Below are 16,764 nucleotides of genomic sequence, written 5' to 3'. Positions count from 1 at the left end.
ATAAAATAACAATTTTATAAGGTTTATAATTAAAATTAACCTATATAAAGCACTTAACACAATTCTAGGCACAGAGTGATGGTATTTTATCCTATTCTCTACCAACTTTAAGATTTCTCACAAGCCATATCCCATACCTAGAACATTCTTTTTTTCTGCTTTGTTTAGCAACCACTTCTGAACTCAAAAGAATCTTCTAGAAAAATTAAATAGACTTATTAGAAATAAAGTGATTCCTCTAGTGTTTATAGAAAGTATACATCTCTGTCCATGTAATCCTAAGGGTGTTTGGGGTTAACTATAAGATTACTGCTGTGGACTGAATGTTTTTGTCTCCCCCAAATTCCTATGTTAAATCCCTTATCCCCAGCATGATGATATTTGGAAGTGAAGGCTTTAGAAACTAATTTAGATGAGGTCATAAAGATGGACCACCTTTGTGGGATTAGCATCCTTGTAAAAGGAGGAAGGAATATGAGATCTCTCTCTCTTTCTGCATGTACACACCAAGAAAAAGCAATCTGAGGACTTAACAAGGAAGACCCTCACTAAGAACCCAATTGTGCTGACAGCTGGATCTCAGGCTTCTAGCTTTCAGAGAAATGCACGTTTGTTGTTTAATTATCCAATCTATGGAAATTTGTCCTAACAGCCCAAACTGACTAAGATAGTAATTCAGTGGTATTGTGAGAGATTTTGTTGGTAGGACAATATTTTGATGGCTGTGGCAATGGTAGGAATTGATAGGGCTCTAGATCCCCTTAGTTAAAGACATTTAAATTCCTAGACAGGTATTCAAGGCTTAAGACTCAGGCCAAGTGTGCTTCAAATTTTGATTGCCAGGGTGTTTACACTGAAGAATTTTTTTTTATCAATTTGACATGAAAGTAGTGGATAATATGTTTGTGGCCATGGGAAAAAGTAGTGATTTATAAAGCTTCAGAAATAAACAACCTAGAAAACCAGTGAAAGTTGCCTTTTGCTCAAATAATATTAAAATGTTCGATCTTTCAGAATGGAAACTTACTGATAATACAACCAAATTTTACTAGCTAATTACTACTTAATGATGCATGCTGTCAATTAACAACACTTGTATCAAATACAAGAAAGAGTGTGATTGGTAAAAAAAAGAACATGAGTCCCCAAGGGCCCACTTAGCCTCTGTATGTATGTAATGGGTCATAGATTCACTATACCACCTTCTTGATTCTATTAGTTCACCTGCTGAATGAAGTGTTTGGGGCCTCAGATTCTTTCCTGTCCCAATGTTTTGTAATTGTCCTTTGTCAGTTGTTTTCCTTCTATTGTCTGCTCTTCAGATGATTGAAGTAAAAGAATATTTCATGTGTTTTGTGGCCTGAATGGCTTGACCCAGTGCAGCCTTTGGGTATCTGGATCAAATTTGCAGTCAATAATATTCAGTTTCTCCTTCCCTCAGCCTTCTTCATTTCCTACCTCTTTCCATGATTTTTCAGTCTGTCCTAGTTTTATGAGATTTAAAAAAATTCACTGTGGAAGATTTGGAGGAAATGATGAAGTCCTTGGTTGCTGGGTAACTGGTCTTTAACCGTGATTCAGTGTTTAATAAGATTGTTTTATCTGGTTCCAGGGTATTCCCAGAATTTCACTGTTGATGATTTTGTGTTCCTTTGGTGGGGAAAAAAAACAACCAGTAAACTTAGAAGCTTTTTTTTTTCCATAATATTCCCCAAATTTATACTTTGTCAAAGGATATTTCAGCATGATCAGGGCCTGTCCTTTGTTCTATTTATAGAAAGGGCTTTTCTTAAGAAGCATTTCAAATAATACACATCAGTTCTCTCAAAGCAGTTCCAAACACCAAATGTGAAAAATAACATACTCTCTATAGTCTATTTAAATAGGTTTCAAAGATCAGAAACAAACCTTCTAACATAGCTCCTCCATTGCTGAATTCTTTATTCATAAATTATTTCTGAAGTGGCTACAATTTATTGTTGAATAGTATGTTCAAGAGGGATCATGAGTGTTACATTTCTTGAGTTCTTTGAGGTTTAAAAATACCTGCCTGTTGGTCTTACAATAAATGGCACCATGGCTGGATGCAGTCCTTGGGTCACAATTTCCTTACCTTGGAAATTCTGTGGCAATTGCTCAATTTTCTTTTCTGTTTAAATTTGCTTTGGAGAAGGCTAAAGCCAGACTAAATTTTTCCATCTGGTAGCAAAATACCTTTTGCTGCCTAGATGAGTAAAGGAATTGTCTATTGTCCTAGATTAAATAATCAGAAAATGTTTTTATATTAATTGATATGTATAAAATATTCTGGTACATATAACTAAAGATTCAGCATTTATCTATTTTAGGGAAAATCTCCTAAATTATATCAATGAATATTTTTCTGTTATGTCTGTTGAGTTTTCTATATTTCAGTGGTTCTAATTATCTCTGCTCTCCTGCTTACACAAAAATACGACAGTCCTGCTTCTAACAAGGCTGAGAGCAAGCCCCAAGCACTGAAATTAAATTTGCTTCTTATACTTTCTGTCTTCTGATAGGAAGATCAGTCCACTCTCTCAGGTATCCTCAACTTTGTTATAAGGATCAGAGGACACTAATCTCCCGTCATCCTTATCTTCCAATTTTCATAATGTTGAATTTTCCAGAACATTTATCTTTGAGTATGGCATCACGAGAATGCATAGACTATCAGATCATCCTGTGTGTGTCTCATTTTGATTCCTATAAGGATCTACATAAACCCATCTTTGCCCCATATTTCATCTATTCACACTTCCGTTGTACTTTTCTCAAATTCATAGTCCATCATTAACAGAATCTCTTCAGTTCTCAGACTCTTCACTGAACAGTTGCTTAACATTAATGCTATCACATAGACCTACCTTTCACTTGATGATCCTCCTTCCCCTGCAGCTTTTTCAAGTAGTGGTCACTGGGTTTTTTGTTTTGGTTTGTTTTTTTGCTCATGACTTTCAAAATACAAATTTGCTTACATTTACTTAAATTACTCTCTGCGGATATGTGTTAAGAGTGGATCCAAAGAGTCGGATACAACTGAGTGACTTCACTTTCACTTTTCACTTTCATGCATTGGAGAAGGAAATGGCAACCCACTCCAGTGTTCTTGCCTGGAGAATCCCAGGGACGGGGGAGCCTGGTGGGCTGCCATCTATGGGGTCGCACAGAGTCGGACACGACTGAAGCGACTTAGAAGCAGCAGCAGCAGCAATGCAATTTCTAACTCACTGAGGTTGGAACTCTCTCCTCGCTTGGCATAAGCAGACACCTTGAAAAATTTATATTTTTGTTGTTACTTAGCTGGCTCACATTTTCTGTTTATGGGTTTATGTGTTTTACAACTTCTGGGCTAGTATCAGGCATTGTGAACATTCTGAAATCAAAGCCCTAATGTGTGAGTTTGTATGCAAATGGATGGGAAATCCCACCACTAACTGGTAACTTGTGTGTGTGCTAAGTTGCTTCAGTTGTGTCCTACTCTTTGTGACTCTATGGACTGTAGCCCACTAGGCTCCGCTATCCACTGTAACTGCTACTGCTGCTGCTGCTAAGTCACTTCAGTCGTGTCCGACTCTGTGCGACCCCAGAGACGGCAGCCCACCAGGCTCCCCCGTCCCTGGGATTCTCCAGGCAAGAACACTGGACTGGGTTGCCATTCCCTTCTCCAATGCAGGAAAGTGAGAAGTGAAAGTGAAGTCACTCAGTCGTGTCCGACTCTTAGCGACCCCATGGACTGCAGCCTACCAGGCTCCTCCATCCATGGGGTTTTCCAGGCAAGAGTACTGGAGTGGGGTGCCATCGCCTTCTCCGGTCCACTGTAACTAGGAAAACACAAATCAAAAGAAAGAGGGATTGCATCATATACATCACTTAGGAAAACATTACTCCCGCTGGTAATGACAAGTGTTGAAGAAAAGGTAGAGAAGAGGAAACTTATATAAAACTAGGGGGAATGCAAATTGGTACATCGACTTTGGGGAACAATTTGAAAATGACTGGACCACAAAGAAGGGTGAGCACTGAAGAACTGATGCTTTCAAGTTGTGGTGTTGCAGAAGATTCTTGAGAGTCCCTTGGACAGCAAGGAGATCAATCCAGGAAATCCTAAAGGAAATCAACCCTGAATATTCATTGGAAGGACTGAGGCTAAAGCTGAAGCTCCAATACTTTGGCCACCTGATGCAAAGAGCAGACTCGTTAGAAAAAGACCCTGTTTATGGGAAATATTGAGGGCAGGGGGAGAAGGGGACAACAGAGGATGAGACTGTTGGATGGTATCACTGATTCAATGGACATAAATTTGAGCAAACTCTGGGAGATAGTAAAGGACAGGGAAGCCTGGTGTGCTGCAGTCCATGGGGTCGCAAAGAGTTGGACATGATTTAGTGACTGAACAACAACAATGACAACAAAATAAAATTTAAGATAGGCATACTCTCTGAGTCATAAATTATTCTTCTCACGGTCTTCCCTGGAGAAATTTGTTCTCATGGAGACATATGCAAAGATAATAATTGCAGGACTGTTTGTTCATGGCAAAGAAATAAAAAAAAACTAATTGTCACTCAGTAGGGAACTAAATTAATCATGATTTTTCATATAGTGAAACAGTGCAGAGGAGTCTGGTAGGCTGTGGACCATGGGGAAGCAAAAGAGTTGGACATGACTTAGAGACTAAACCACCACCATGTGCATCAGTGAAAATGAATAAACCTGATTTACAAGCATAAATGTGGAAGATTTCAAAAACATTAGACTAGTAAAAACACAAGTTGTAGAAAGAGATGCAGAGTATGACAAGATTCATGCAAATATTCATATAACAATAGTATATATTTTGAATGCATGTATTTATGTAGTAAATGTATAAAGCCATACAGGAAAATATCATACACCTTCCTCTGAGGAGAAGGAGGGAGAAAGGTTCTGGTTAGGGCTTTAGCTATTTGTGTATCATCTTCTTGATTTAATGTTTTTTTTTCAGAAAGGTAAGGTCTAAAGCAAATATGACAGAATGTTAAAATCTGTTTTAGTGCTGAGTACACAAGATAAAATGACTATTTTCTGACTTTGTAAGAATGTTGCATAACATAAAATTTTAAAAATTAAAGGAGACTAAGAAAAAAATTTAACTTCAGATGCTGCAATATTTTGGAAATAATATGAGAGAAAATTTGTAAGAACAAATAATCATTTTAAAAATAATGACTGGGAAAAATATTAGTTTAGTAATAACTTTCAAAAGAGTAGCACCATGAAATTGTTGAGTGAGAAGCAAAGTATCCAGGGGCTCTTTGGAAACTTGGAAGAAGTTAAATTTAGATAGCATGACATAAAGCATTAGATAGACAAGAAAAGATATTTGAGAATAAAATATTAAATATTCACCAATATGTGCATGTGTGCTCGGTCACTTGTGTTACTCATGTCTGACTCCTTGCAACCCTATGGGCTGTAGCCTGGCAGGTTCCTCTGTCCATGGGATTCCCTACGTAAGAATACTGGAGTGGGTTGCCATTTCCTCTTTCGGGGGATCTTCTAGACCCAGGGATTGGACTTGTGTCTCCTGCATTGGCAGGTGGAATCTTTACCAGCGAGCCACCTGAAAAGCCCTATTTACCAATAAAGCATTAAATAAAAAAGAGCATAGACAAATAACTAGATTAAATAAAATGAGCACGTGATTTCTGGAAACTGACATGAAATGGGAATTTTTATGCCCTGGACAAACATGTCCCCAAGTTTAAGATTTTTCCTAACTATTTGTATTTTGGTCACTTCAAGTGAAAAAAACAAAAAACAAAACTTTACAATTAAATTAATAAAAGTGGTTCTTTATGAAATAATTCCATTTGCAGCAACATAGATGGAGCTAGAGATTATCATACTAAGTGAAGTGAGTCAGAAACAGAAAGACAAAAATCATATGACATCACTTACATCTAAAATATGGCGAAATGAATCTATCTACAAAGCAGAAACAGACTCACAGATATAGAGAACAAACTTGTGATTGCAAAGGGGGAGAGGGGAGGGAGGACTGGGAGTTTGGGATTAGCAGATGTAAACTGTTGTGTACAGGATGAATAAGCAACAAGGTCCTACTGCATAACACAGGGAATTATATTCAATACCCTGTGATAAACTATAATAGAAAACAATATTTTAAAAAGAATGTCTATATGTGCATAACTTTCATTTATACAGTAGACTGGCGCAACATTGTAAATCAACTATATGTCAATTTAAAATTTTTGATAAATAAATAAAGTGCAAAAAGAGGAGTAGACAAATATCTAGATTAAATAAAATGAGCTGATTAAGCATTTTGAAATATATTTTGGAAGCATTCCATATATAAGACTGTGAGTTATTTTTGAGAATTACCTAACATTGCTGATATATAGATGTGTGTGTAAGCAGATTTAGTAACTGATTGCTGACATAGCACTTTTAAACAACATTTAGCTTCCATTTCTTATATTAAGTATGGCATCCAAAATATTTATCTAATCATGTGCAAATGTATTAAATTATTAATTGAAAAGGCACTTCCTCTTTAGCTTGAAGAAAAGGACTAAATTAGTATCATGCTTGAAAGATGGTGAGCACACTACTGCTAAACTCAATTCTCATTTCTTAGGAACATTAAAAATCCTTTGAGTGTTTAAAAATTATATAAATCTAAAATAAATGTGTTTTGTGAAACAATAGCTCCATTATATTTATATAATTACAATTACACAAGAATTTTAAGAGTACTATAAAGAAGAGTGTCTTGAAAGGCAGATTTATTATTTAGTAGTCAACAATTTTGAACTGTGGTGTTGGAGAAGACTCTTGAGAGTCCCTTGGACTGCAAGGAGATCCAAACAGTCCATTCTAAAGGAGATCAGTCCTGGGTGTTCATTGGAAGGACTGATGCTAAAGCTGAAACTCCAATACTTTGGCCAGCTCATGTGAAGAGTTGACTCATTGGAAAAGACCCTGATGCTGGGAGGGATTGAGGGCAGGAGGAGAAGTGGATGACAAAGGATGAGATGGCTGGATGGCATCACTGACACAATGGACATTAGTTTGGGTAAACTCCGGGAGTTGGTGATGGACAGGGAGGCCTGGCGCGCTGCGATTCATGGGGTTACAAAGAGTCGGACATGACTGAGCTACTGAACTGAACTGAACTGGAGTCAACAATAATTGAGAAATAAATATTAAAATACTTCATTTCCAGTTATACACATGTGACCTACATTTATGACTATGTGAGGTATAGACGAGAGCTTTGACACTGCTATTTTTGTCTATACAGGACATGTGAGAATGTTGGGGCCACTTAGTGCAGTTAGGATACCTGTAATTGCCACTGCAACCATAGAATTAGGCACTGCACTATAATCAGTTCCCAGGAAGCAGAAATGTTGAGGGAAAGTTAAGCTTTGCATTGCACAGTGCTTAAATGCATGCTATAACAACTCCCCTGTAAAATGTCATGATCCTATTTATTCAAATTAATCCCAATGAAATAAAAATTTTTTCAACAGATAGTTTAAGTAATGAAGTTATACTTTTGATGGATCATAAAACACTTTAATAAGATTACTCCAGTAATGATAATACTTGCTCTCTTGCTGGAGAGATTCTTCATGATTTTCTTTGAAACTAGTATTTAGTTCCCAATTGTAACCTCTCTTAATTTTCCACTCTCAGTTCCATTCTTACTTGCCTTTCACTTCCCGACTTCAGTGTCCACCACTTCAGTCTACTGGGAATATATTCTACTCAGGACTTGCAAAGCATTGATGAGCATAGAATTACCAGGGTTTCATTAGGGATGCAGATTCCAGAGTATGATCCTAAAGATTCTGATTTGGAATATGCTTTAGTATAGGATTTTCCACAAACCATGTGTGGACTCCTTTTTATTCTTCTGCCACACCATATAAATTCCAGCATTGGTAATTTCTCTGATCTGCCTTCTTTTCTCCCTCAGCTGAACCCTGCTACAAAAGATCAAGGCTTTACTGAATGATTCCATCACAAATGTGTCGTTAAGCATATGTGTCTTATAGTCAGACAGACGAAGGTTGATCCTATTACATGCTAGCTATGCATTGGACAAATTCTCAAACCACTTTCTGTTGTAATTTCTTTATCTGGGAAATGGAGACTCATTTATCATTCATTCACTTATCCATCCATTGATTTAACTTATTGATTTATATTTATTCATGTTCTAATTTTAAAACAAATATTTTAAAATATTAAATTTTAAAACAAATATTTTAATATTTGTTAAGTAAATACTGTTCAAAGTATTGAAGATAGAATAATGACCAAAATCTAAAGATGCCTGCCCCATGGACCTTACAATTTCTTTCAGTATTCATATTTAATACATATGGCTATAGAAAAGATTAAACAAAAGAATAGTAATAGCTAACACATTTACTAGACTTTAAGTGCCAGGCAAGGTTTTAAGTACTGTATCTAATTAATTTATTTTTTATAACAATAGTATGAGGTAGGTACCATTATTATTTTCATTTTACATATGCTGAAATTGAACTGCAGAAACTTTAAGCATTTTCTTCTAGGTCACTCAGTAAGTGGTGATGCTGGGATTTCCAACCAGGCGGCCTGGGTGTAGAATGCATGCTCTTCAGTTCAGTTCAGGTCAGTCGCTCAGACGTGTCAGACTCTTTGTGACCCCATGGACTGCAGCAAGGCAGGCCTCCCTGTCCATTACCAGCTCCTGGAGATACTCAAATTCATGTCCATTGAGTTGGTGATGCCATCCAACCATTTCATCCTCTGTCATCCCCTTTTCCTCCTGCCTTCAATCTTTCCCAGGATCAGGGTCTTTTCAAATGAGTCAGCTCTTTGCATCAGGTGGCCAAAGTATTGGAGTTTCAGCTTCAACATCAGTCCTTCCAATGAACACCCAGGACTGATTTCCCTCAGGATGGACTGGTTGGACCTCCTTGCAGTCCAAGGGACTCTCATGAGTCTTCTCCAACACCACAGTTCAAAAGCATCAATTCTTTGGCACTCAGCTTTCTTTATAGTCCAACTTTTCTCTATAGTCCAACTCTCACATCAATACATGACTAGTGGAAACACCATAGCCTTGACTAGACGGACCTTTATTGACAAAGTAATGTCTCTGCTTTTTAATATGCTGTCTAGGTTGGTCATAACTTTCCTTCCAAGGTGCACACTCTTAACTTCTAGTATAATACTTCCTCTCCATAAGGCAAATAATTACTGAAATCATAATTTATCTATCAGAAGTAATTTCTGAAGATGTAAAGTGAAAATACAGAATGTCTCCAAGTCAAAGTCTATACCTTAGTCTGACGCTAACAATATTTAAAGAAAAAAAAGTCTCAGCAAACAGAAATATTCTCAATGAATATTACAAAAAAAGCACCCTCCTGAGAGCAAAAATTGGCAGAAACTATGCAGCCCTTGTAAAGGGTAAACCTAATGTTAACCACCACAACAACAGTGGATATAGAATATTTACCACCTGGTCAGTCATTGTGCTAACTACATCGCACAGGTTAACACAATTCATGTTGACAATAATTTACAAGGCATATACTATACCTATAGTACAAAGTTGAATTGTAGGTCCAAGGTTTTACAAGCAGAAAGCACTTCTAACCAGATGGTTAGACCCCAGAACACACCCTCTTCATGACCACTAAGCACCATTTTTTTTTTTAACCAGCTGACACTTTCAGTGTGCATGATACAAAGCTTATGGTCATTAGACACATGTTTTTCTTTTCTTTTTTTTTTTGCAATTCAATTTTATTTTATTTTTAAACTTTACATAATTGTATTAGTTTTGCCAAATATCAAAATGAATCCATCACAGGTATACATGTGTTCCCCATCCTGAACCCTCCTCCCTCCTCCCTCCCCATACCATCCCCTCTGGGTCGTCCCAGTGCACTAGCCCCAAGCATCCAGTATCGTGCATCGAACCTGGACTGGCAATTCGTTTCTTACATGATATTTTACATGTTTCAATGTCATTCTCCCAAATCTTCCCACCCTCTCCCTCTCCCACAGAGTCCATAAGACTGTTCTATACATCAGTGTCTCTTTTGCTGTCTTGTACACAGGATTATTGTTACCAACTTTCTAAATTCCATATATATGCGTTAGTATACTGTATTGGTGTTTTTCCTTCTGGCTTACTTCACTCTGTGTAATAGGCTCCAGTTTCATCCACCTCATTAGAACTGATTCAAATGTATTCTTTTTAATGGCTGAGTAATACTCCATTGTGTATATGTACCACTGCTTTCTTATCCATTCATCTGCTGATGGACATCTAGGTTGCTTCCATGTCCTGGCTATTATAAACAGTGCTGTGATGAACATTGGGGTACACGTGTCTCTTTCCCTTCTGGTTTCCTCAGTGTGTATGCCCAGCAGTGGGATTGCTGGATCATAAGGCAGTTCTACTTCCAGTTTTTTAAGGAATCTCCACACTGTTCTCCATAGTGGCTGTACTAGTTTGCATTCCCACCAACAGTGTAAGAGGGTTCCCTTTTCTCCACACCCTCTCCAGCATTTATTGCTTGTAGACTTTTGGATCGCAGCCATTCTGACTGCTGTGAAATGGTACCTCATAGTGGTTTCTAAAATATCACGAGTTAGGTAAAATATACTTCAAGACTCTATTGTAAAATGTTAATTAAAATATACTTTCTCAGAGAGGTCTCCACTGGTCACATAAATTAAGTAAATTCCTCTAATAATGTTCTCTCTTAGAATTCTATTTTATTTTATTTTTAAACTTTACAATATTGTATTGGTTTTGCCAAATATCAAAATGAATCCGCCACAGGTATACATGTGTTCCCTATCCTGAACCCTCCTCCCTCCTCCCTCCTCATACCATCCCTCTGGGTCGTCCCAGTGCACTAGCCCCAAGCATCCAGTATCGTGCATCGAACCTGGACTGGCATCTCGTTTCATACATGATATTTTACATGTTTCAGTGCCATTCTCCCACATCTTCCCACCCTCTCCCTCTCCCACAGAGTCCATAAGACTGTTCTATACATCAGTGTCTCTTTTGCTGTCTTGTACACAGGGTTATTGTTACCATCTTTCTAAATTCCATATATATGCGTTAGTATACTGTATTGGTGTTTTTCCTTCTGGCTTACTTCACTCTGTATAATAGGCTCCAGTTTCATCCACTTCATTAGAACTGATTCAAATGTATTCTTTTTAATGGCTGAGTAATACTCCATTGTGTATATGTACCACTGCTTTCTTATCCATTCATCTGCTGATGGACATCTAGGTTGCTTCCATGTCCTGGCTATTATAAACAGTGCTGCGATGAATATTGGGGTACACGTGTCTCTTTCCCTTCTGGTTTCCTCAGTGTGTATGCCCAGCAGTGGGATTGCTGGATCATAATGCAGTTCTATTTCCAGTTTTTTAAGGAATCTCCACACTGTTCTCCATAGTGGCTGTACTAGTTTGCATTCCCACCAACAGTGTAAGAGGGTTCCCTTTTCTCCACACCCTCTCCAGCATTTATTGCTTGTAGACTTTTGGATCGCAGCCATTCTGACTGGCATGAAATGGTACCTCATAGTGGTTTTGATTTGCATTTCTTTGATAATGAGTGATGTTGAGCATCTTTTCATGTGTTTGTTAGCCATCTGTACGTCTTCTTTGGAGAAATGTCTATTTAGTTCTTTGGCCCATTTTTTGATTGGGTCATTTATTTTTCTGGAATTGAGCTGTAGGAGTTGCTTGTATATTTTTGAGATTAGTTGTTTGTCAGTCGCTTCATTTGCTATTATTTTCTCCCATTCTGAAGGCTGTCTTTTCACCTTGCTAATAGTTTCCTTTGTTGTGCAGAAGCTTTTAAGTTTAATTAGGTCCCATTTGTTTATTTTTGCTTTTATTTCCAATATTCTGGGAGATGGGTCATAGAAGATCCTGCTGTGATATATGTCGGAGAGTGTTTTGCCTATGTTCTCCTCTAGGAGTTTTATAGTTTCTGGTCGTACATTTAGATCTTTAATCCATTTTGAGTTTATTTTTGTGTATGGTTTTAGAAAGTGCTCTAGTTTCATTCTTTTACAAGTGGTTGACCAGTTTGCCCAGCACCACTTGTTAAAGAGATTGTCTTTTCTCCATTGTATATTCTTGCCTCCTTTGTCAAAGATAAGGTGTCCATATGTGTGTGGATTTATCTCTGGGCTTTCTATTTTGTTCCTTTTATCTATATTTCTGTCTTTGTGCCAGTACCATACTGTCTTGATGACTGTGGCTTTGTAGTAGAGCCTGAAGTCAGGCAGGTTGATTCCTCCAGTTCCATTCTTCTTTCTCAGGATAGCTTTGGCTATTCGAGGTTTTTTATATTTCCATACAAATTGTGAAATTATTTGTTCTAGCTCTGTGAAGAATACTGTTGGTAGCTTGATAGGGATTGCATTGAATCTATAAATTGCTTTGGGTAGTATATTCATTTTCACTATATTGATTCTTCCAATCCATGAACATGGTATATTTCTCCATCTATTAATGTCCTCTTTGATTTCTTTCACCAGTGTTTTATAGTTTTCTATATATAGGTCTTTAGTTTCTTTAGGTAGATATACTCCTAAGTATTTTATTCTTTCCGTTGCAATGGTGAATGGAATTGTTTCCTTAATTTCTCTTTCTGTTTTCTCATTATTAGTGTATAGGAATGCAAGGGATTTCTGTGTGTTGATTTTATATCCTGCAACTTTACTATAATCATTGATTAGTTCTAGTAATTTTCTGGTGGAGTCTTTAGGGTTTTCTATGTAGAGGATCATGTCATCTGCAAATAGTGAGAGTTTTACTTCTTCTTTTCCAATTTGGATTCCTTTTTCTGCTCTGATTGCTGTGGCCAAAACTTCCAAAACTATGTTGAATAGTAATGGAGAAAGTGGGCACCCTTGTCTTGTTCCTGACTTTAGAGGAAATAGTTTCAACTTTGCACCATTGAGGATAATGTTTGCTGTGGGTTTGTCATATATAGCTTTTATTATGTTGAGGTATGTTCCTTCTATTCCTGCTTTCTGGAGAGTTTTTGTCATAAATGGATGTTGAATTTTGTCAAAGGCTTTCTCTGCATCTATTGAGATAATCATATAGTTTTTATTTTTCAATTTGTTAATGTGGTGTATTACATTGATTGATTTGCGGATATTGAAGAATCCTTGCATCCCTGGGATAAAGCCCACTTGGTCATGGTGTATGATCTTTTTAATGTGTTGTTGGATTCTGATTGCTAGAATTTTGTTAAGGATTTTTGCATCTATGTTCATCAGTGATATTGGCCTGTAGTTTTCTTTTTTTGTGGGATCTTTGTCAGGTTTTGGTATTAGGGTGATGGTGGCCTCATAGAATGAGTTTGGAAGTTTACCTTCCTCTGCAATTTTCTGGAAGAGTTTGAGTAGGATAGGTGTTGGCTCTTCTCTAAATTTTTGGTAGGATTCAGCTGTGAAGCCGTCTGGACCTGGGCTTTTGTTTGCTGGAAGATTTTTGATTACAGTTTCAATTTCCGTGCTTGTGATGGGTCTGTTAAGATTCTCTATTTCTTCCTGGTCCAGTTTTGGAAAGTTGTACTTTTCTAAGAATGTGTCCATTTCTTCCACGTTATCCATTTTATTGGCATATAATTGTTGATAGTAGTCTCTTATGATCCTTTGTATTTCTCTGTTGTCTGTTGTGATCTCTCCATTTTCATTTCTAATTTTGTTGATTTGATTTTCTCCCTTTGTTTCTTGATGAGTCTGGCTAATGGCTTGTCAATTTTATTTATCCTTTCAAAGAACCAGCTTTTGTCTTTGTTGATTTTTGCTATGGTCTCTTTTGTTTCTTTTGCATTTATTTCTGCCCTAATTTTTAAGATTTCGTTCCTTCTACTAACCCTGGGTTTCTTCATTTCTTCCTTTTCTAGTTGCTTTAGGTGTAGAGTTAGGTTATTTATTTGACTTTTTTCTTGTTTCTTGAGGTATGCCTGTATTGCTATGAACTTTCCCCTTAGGACTGCTTTTACAGTGTCCCACAGGTTTTGGGTTGTTGTGTTTTCATTTTCATTCATTTCTATGCAAATTTTGTTTTCTTTTTTGATGTCTTCTGTGATTTGTTGGTTATTCAGCAGCGTGTTGTTCAGCCTCCATATGTTGAAATTTTTAATAGTTTTTCTTCTGTAATTGAGATATAATCTTTCTGCATTGTGGTCAGAAAAGATGCTTGGAATGATTTCTATTTTTTTGAATTTACCAAGGCTAGCTTTATGGCCCAGGATGTGATCTATCCTGGAGAAGGTTCCATGTGCGCTTGAGAAAAAGGTGAAATTCATTGTTTTGGGATAAAATGTCCTATAGATATCAATTAGGTCTAACTGGTCTATTGTATCGTTTAAAGTTTGTGTTTCCTTGTTAATTTTCTGTTTAGTTGATCTATCCATAGGTGTGAGTGGGGTATTAAAGTCTCCCACTATTATTGTGTTATTGTTAATTTCTCCTTTCATACTTGTTAGCATTTGTCTTACATATTGTGGTGCTCCCGTGTTGGGTGCATATATATTTATAATTGTTATATCTTCTTCTTGGCTTGATCCTTTGATCACTATGTAGTGACCATCTTTGTCTCTTTTCAAAGCCTTTGTTTTAAAGTCTATTTTATCTGATATGAGTATTGCAACTCCTGCTTCCTTTTGGTCCCTATTTGCATGGAAAATCTTTTTCCATCCCTTCACTTTCAGTCTGTATGTGTCCCCTGTTTTGAGGTGGGTCTCTTGTAGACAACATATGTAGGGGTCTTGTGTTTGTATCCATTCAGCCAGTCTTTGTCTTTTGGTTGCGGCATTCAACCCATTTATGTTTAAGGTAATTACTGGTAAGTATGATCCCATTGCCATTTACTTTACTGTTTGGGGTTCGAATTTATACACCGTTTTTGTGTTTCCTGTCTAGAGAATATACTTTAGTATTTGTTGGAGAGCTGGTTTGGTGGTGCTGAATTCTCTCAAGTTTTGCTTGTCTGTAAAGCTTTTGACTTCTTCATACTTGAATGAGATCCTTGCTGGGTACAATAATCTGGGCTGTAGGTTATTTTCTTTCATCACTTTAAGTATGTCTTGCCCTTCCCTCCTGGCTTGAAGAGTTTCTATTGAAAGATCAGCTGTTATCCTTATGGGAATTCCCTTGTGTGTTATTTGTTGTTTTTCCCTTGCTGCTTTTAATATTTGTTCTTTGTGTTTGATCTTTGTTAATTTGATTAATATGTGTCTTGGGGTGTTTCGCCTTGGGTTTATCCTGTTTGGGACTCTCTGGGTTTCTTGGATGTGAGTGAACATTTCCTTCCGTTTTCAACTATTATCTCCTCAAGTATTTTCTCATGGTCTTTCTTTTTGTCTTCTTCTTCTGGGACCCCTATGATTCGAATGTTGTAGCATTTAAGAATGTCCTGGAGGTCTCTGAGATTGTCCTCATTTCTTTTAATTCGTTTTTCTTTTTTCCTCTCTGATTCATTTATTTCTACCATTCTATCTTCTAATTCACTAATCCTATCTTCTGCCTCTGTTATTCTACTATTTGTTGCCTCCAGAGTGTTTTTAACTTAATTGATTGCATTATTCATTATATATTGACTCTTTTTTATTTCTTCTAGGTCCTTGTTAAACCTTTCTTGCATCTTCTCAATCCTTGTCTCCAGGGTATTTATCTGTGATTCCATTTTGATTTCAAGATTTTGGATCAATTTCACTATCATTATTCGGAATTCTTTATCAGGTAGATTCCCTATCTCTTCCTCTTTTGTTTGGTTCGGTGGGCATTTATCCTGTTCCTTTATCTGCTGGGTATTCCTCTGTCTCTTCATCTTGTTTAAATTGCTGAGTTTGGGGTGTCCTTTCTATATTCTGGCAGTTTGTGGAGTTCTCTTTATTGTGGCATTTCCTCGCTGTGTGTGGGTTTGTACAGGTGGCTTGTCAAGGTTTCTTGGTTAGGGAAGCTTGTATCGGTGTTCTGGTGGGTGGAGCTGTATTTCTTTTCTCTGGAGTGCAATGAAGTGTCCAGTAATGAGTTATGAAATGTCTATGGTTTTGGGGTGATTTTGGGCAGCCTGTATCTTGGAGCTCAGGGCTGTGTTCCTTTGTTGCTGGAGAATTTGTTTGGTATGTCTTGCCCTGGAACTTGTTGGCCCTTGTGTGGTGCTTGGTTTCAGTGTAGGTATGGAGGCATTTGATGAGCTCCTATCAATTAATGTTCCCTGGAGTCAGGAGTTCCCGGGAGTCAAGGTTTGGACTTAAGCCTCCTGCTTCCAGTTATCGGTCTTATTTTTACAGTAGTTTCAAAACTTCTCCTTCTATACAGCACCATTGACAAAACATCTACGTTAAAGATGAAAAGTTTCTCCACTGTGAGGGTCACCCAGAGAGGTTCACAGCATTACATGGAGAAGAGAAGAGGGAGAAGGGAGTTAGAGGCAACCCGAATGAGATGAGGTGGAATCAATAGAGGATAGAGTGGGTTAGCCAGTAATCACTTCCTTATGTGCACTCCACAACTGGACTGCTCAGAGATGTTCATGGAGTTATACAGAGAAGAGAAGGAGGAAGGTGACAGAGGTGGCCAGGAGGATAAAAGGGGGGAATGAAAAGGAGGGAGATAGATCCAACCAGTAATCAGTTCCCTAAGTGTTCTCCACCGTCTGGAACAC

Source organism: Bos indicus, chromosome 26, assembly GCF_029378745.1.
Source record: "Bos indicus isolate NIAB-ARS_2022 breed Sahiwal x Tharparkar chromosome 26, NIAB-ARS_B.indTharparkar_mat_pri_1.0, whole genome shotgun sequence".
In the NCBI taxonomy this organism is placed as follows: Eukaryota; Metazoa; Chordata; class Mammalia; order Artiodactyla; family Bovidae; genus Bos; species Bos indicus.
This window is presented reverse-complemented; position numbering follows the sequence as displayed.